Source organism: Myotis lucifugus, unplaced genomic scaffold, assembly GCF_000147115.1.
Source record: "Myotis lucifugus unplaced genomic scaffold, Myoluc2.0 scaffold_255, whole genome shotgun sequence".
In the NCBI taxonomy this organism is placed as follows: Eukaryota; Metazoa; Chordata; class Mammalia; order Chiroptera; family Vespertilionidae; genus Myotis; species Myotis lucifugus.
Genome location: NW_005871303.1, coordinates 1,445,477 through 1,450,020, shown reverse-complemented (window position 1 = coordinate 1,450,020; position 4,544 = coordinate 1,445,477).

Sequence of the window (4,544 nt, the reverse complement as noted above, 5' to 3'; positions counted from 1 at the left end):
TCCCCTGAGTCCTGACCCACCTCACCTGGAGTCCCCTGAGTCCTGACCATCTCACCTGGGGGTCCCCTGAGTCCTGACCCACCTCACCTGGAGTCCCCTGAGTCCTGGCCCATCTTACCTGGAGGCCCCCTGAGTCCTGACCCATCTCACCTGGGGGTCCCCTGAGTCCTGACCCACCTCACCTGGAGTCCCCTGAGTCCTGACCCATCTCACCTGGGGGTCCCCTGAGTCCTGACCCACCTCACCTGGAGTCCCCTGAGTCCTGACCCATCTCACCTGGATGTCCCCCTGAGTCCTGACCCACCTCACCTGGAGGCCCCCTGAGTCCTGACCCACCTCACCTGGGGGTCCTGTGAGTCCTGACCCACCTCACCTGGCCTCACCTGGAGTTGCCCTGAGTCCTGGCCCACCTGACCTGGAGGTCCCCTGGGTCCTGGCCCATCTCACCTGGAGGTCCCCTGAGTCCTGGCCCATCTCACCTCTAACTGGTGTTCTCTCAGGAGGAATCTGACCCCGACATCTGTGAGGCAGGAATTTACCTGGGCTTGGACACTGGGAGGAAGCCTGCCTCTGGGAACATGTAACTGCTCTCAATGATGGCCTGGTGGGTTCTCTCCTGGGCCCATTCCCACCCTCCTGACTAGCCCCTCTGGACGGGCCTCTCCTTCTTGGCCTGGTCAGAGCCGCCGAGCTCCTGGTCACACCAGCAACACCTGGTCTGGGGCTGGTTTTGACTCTCACTGCTGACCCTGTCCTGCTCTAGATTGCCAACCCCTCTTCTCGGACCACTGAGTTCAGGGGCCTCTGCGTCAGGACGCAGGTCACCATTCTCTCCATTCGAGCTGAGGCTGAGACATCACTCCTGACCAGTGACTCCCAATGTGACATCTGGGTGAGACCCTGTGGACACTCACAGGGAGCAGCATCGAGAGAGAGAGAGAGAGAGAGAAAGAGAAACCCCTGGGCCGGGCTGAGGAGGCCTCCTGGGGATGAATCCTCTTGCCGGAAGCGGAGTGGCCTGGTCCCAGGGTCTCGGAAACATTTGCTCTGGGAGAGCTGACCTCACAGCTCTTGGTCGAGTGGCCCTTGGGAGGGGTGGCCTATCCCTCTGTCCCGCTGTCCTGGGGACTGTCAAGTCACATGTTCTTGGTGACAGGAACTCGGTGTGAGTCATCTGCTTAGCGGTGATGGATGCCACCAAAACAAACATCTGGATTTCACTATAAGTGGTTTCCATGGCGATGCATTCATCTCAGCAGGCAGCCTCCCTTTGCTGAGAGGGCTGGGCCTCCTTGAGAGACTGGTGGTGGGGAGGGGGTCTCTGCTTGGGTCTGAAGGGCAGAGTGAATGGAGGAACTGATTGTTCTCCAAAATCGCTCCGAGGGCCAGCACTGTCCTCATGATGTGAGCCGAGCTCATCCCGCACCTTCTGGGACATGCAGAGTCCCGCTGGGGGTGCAGGCCAGGTGGGGAGGCCCTGCTCATGGGGAGGGCATGGCCCTGGGAAAAGAGACAGTAAGATGAGTGTGGTTAAGGCATGGTGGGACAGGAGCAAGACTGGGCAAAGGGCCATCCGTTCTGAAGGGGAGGAGCAGGCAGGCAGGGCTCCCTGGAGGAGGCACCTTGAAGGATAAGTAGGATCCACAGAGTAGGGAGAGTCTGTGAGGTGGCCAGACAGGGAGCAGATGGGGCTGGTGTTTGCAGAGGGACTCAGGTGTGAGCGATGACATGGCAGAGAGGCTCAGGCCAGCCCGCTGCACACCTCAAAGGCCAGTGGGAGGGAATTTCCTCAGGTGCAACGGGCAGCTGCCCACGGTCTCAGGCAGAGGAGCGGCTGGAGGGAGCGAGGCCTCAGGGACACAGGACAGGCTGGGTGAGGGTGGTGTGGGGCTCGGCCTGAGCAGGCCCGGCTTCGGCCCCTGGGGTGTCGGGCCAACAGGGAGCCTCTGAGATTCCGTCAGTCCCTGCCCCTCCCCGGAAGGAACCAGACTCCAGGCCTCTGCAGCCAGACCACCACCAGCAGCTCTCCGGCCCCCGCGGTCCTGCTGTTGGCTGACCCAAGCCCAGACGGCCCCCACCTGGCCACAGACACCCAGAGAGGTAGGTCCTCTGCTGTTTGGGCAGGCGCCGTGCAGATGGAGCCGTGTGTCCCACGAAGCCGGAAGTGTGACTGTTGGTCCTTTCCAGGTGTGTGCCCTGGCGGGATCCGTCACCCTTCCCTGCTCACTGGGCTCCGGAGCAGGCGCTGAGCGGGCTCTGCCGGAGGCCAGGACCCCAGGCCCAGGACAGGGCGTGACTTGCCCCAGGCTGCACGCCAGTGAGGGTGGGAGGGTCTAGAACTAGGGTTTCTGCCTCTGCTCCAGGACCGCACCCACAGCTGCTGGTCCTTTAACTCGTGGTCCCAAACCGACCGGGGCCGATTATCTCACTGCTGTGGGTGGTTTAAATGTCCTTTGGAAATGCAACTTACTAGTAATCAAATAAGTTCCTCACTATTCCTGGGTCAGCAAGCGTCTGTTGAGGGCACATGTGGTGGGTGGTGGGCTAGTCATGGCTCAGTGTGAATGCACCAGAGTCCCTGCTCAGACCTCCCGGGACAGGCCCCTGGCTGGCCTCCTGGCCCCCGTTCCCGGCTGCGGGCCCCAGGGGCCGAGGGACCGACCGACCGAGTGCAGCTGGCAGGAGCTGGAGCGGGTCCTAGGCCTGAGGGGTGCGGTCACGCCTTCTCCGCACAAGAACTGGCATCACCACCAATAAACAAATGCGTTTACTGGGTTTGGTTTGAAGCGGATGAGAAGGCACCAAAGGTTCTGCAGTCATTAAAAACCAGCCGTGTGGCCGCAGCTCCATCGGCGAGAAATTCCTGTTTCCGGATGCAGCCCCACCTGGCTCCAGAGGGAAGGTTGCTGCCGTAAGTTAATTAGGAGAATAAATCGCCTGGAAACCCGGAGCCTCTGAAAACAGGTAGATGGGCCCAGGCTCAGGCCCGCACGGACAGCGCCACGCGGAGGGGCCTCGCAGAGGAGCCACAAGGACAGCCACCTTGACGTCTCTCCCAGGACGGATGGGCACAAACTACAGGCACAGTCCTGCCGTGATGGAGACGGTCCGAATGACTGGGAATATCCTGCTATGCCATGGATAGGCTGGCAGTATCTCAAGGGGAAAACGATTTGGTTCCCATCCAAAGCCTGCATCTCAGGGAAGGTGTCACTCAGTTGGCCCTCAGTGCTGGAGGCAGCAACCCGAGGCCACGATTGAGTGGGAGCTGTGTCTGACCTGGTCCCGTGTCTGTGCCTCCAGGGCTCACAAGCAGAATGGATGCATCTTTCCCAGTGACATGCGAGAGAACGCGATGTCCTGTGTACCCAGAACGAGTGAGCCTGCTCCCCACCAGGGCCACGGAGCCATGGCACCCACGCCAGGGGCATTTCAGTGGAGTCTGTGGGGCCACCCTGCCCTCCCGCCACCTTCCAGGGTCGTCGGAGGACCAGCCTTTCATGGTGGGGGTCCTTGAGGGACCGGGCAGCCCTCCTCCATCCCCGCCCGACACTCTGGCCCCACCCCACAGCGACCGTCCCTACACACCCCAGTTCATCAAATCTGTTCTTCAGGGACGAAGACCAGGCTTAGACCGTCTTCCTTGTCCACCCATAAGCCACAGCCGCCTGGCGGAGACTCTCGGTCAGTAGAGATGGTGCTTTCTGAGTGGATCCTGTGCGCTGATGGGCACTGAGTGTCCAAGACGGAGGCCGTGAGCTGGGACCGCTCACTGGGCCACGCTCGCCTACCACTGGGGCCATTAGAGAGAGGCCATTCACAGCACACAGTGGGTCTCGGTCAGGAGCCTGTCCTGTCCTCCCTGCCTGGCGGAGGCTGACAAGAGGGTTTCTGCCAAGGCTCTCAGACTGCAGGAATGCACCGCTGAGTGGAGATTCTGAGACCTGAATGCTCCAGGCCAGGTGGAACCCGGGGAACTATCTCCTGGGTGGGGGACACCTGAGGGACACCCGAGGACACACAGGGGACACCTGGAGGGCGGTACCTGGAGGGGATACCTGGGGGAACACCTGGAGGGCCACCTGGAGAGGACCTGGGGGGACACATGGAGGAGATCTGGAGGGACACTCCTGGGGTGGCCTGCTGCTCCCCAAGAATTGCCCAATTCTGCCAGCAGGCTCTGGCCAGACCCTTCTGAATTGATGCCCAAAGGAGAAACCACCTCTGTGCGTTTGACACATAACATCATTGGATCTCCATGGAAACGTGTCTCCTTGGCTCAACCGCTTGGCTTCTGAGGCTGGTCTCAGGCGAACTGGGCTGGCGTTACCCATCCGTGGGCTCAGATCCTTGGTCTTGACTGCGTTGCTGCAACCCCATTAGTCTGGGTATTGAACACCAATACACAGTGAAGTTTTAAAAAAATTAGTTTCAAGTTTCCTTCCTTGATTTGGACTTAATTTGCTATAACCATTTTCATTTGATGATGCTGTTTCTTCATAAAAAAAAAAAAGAAAAAGGCAAATTTTGACATGACACATTTG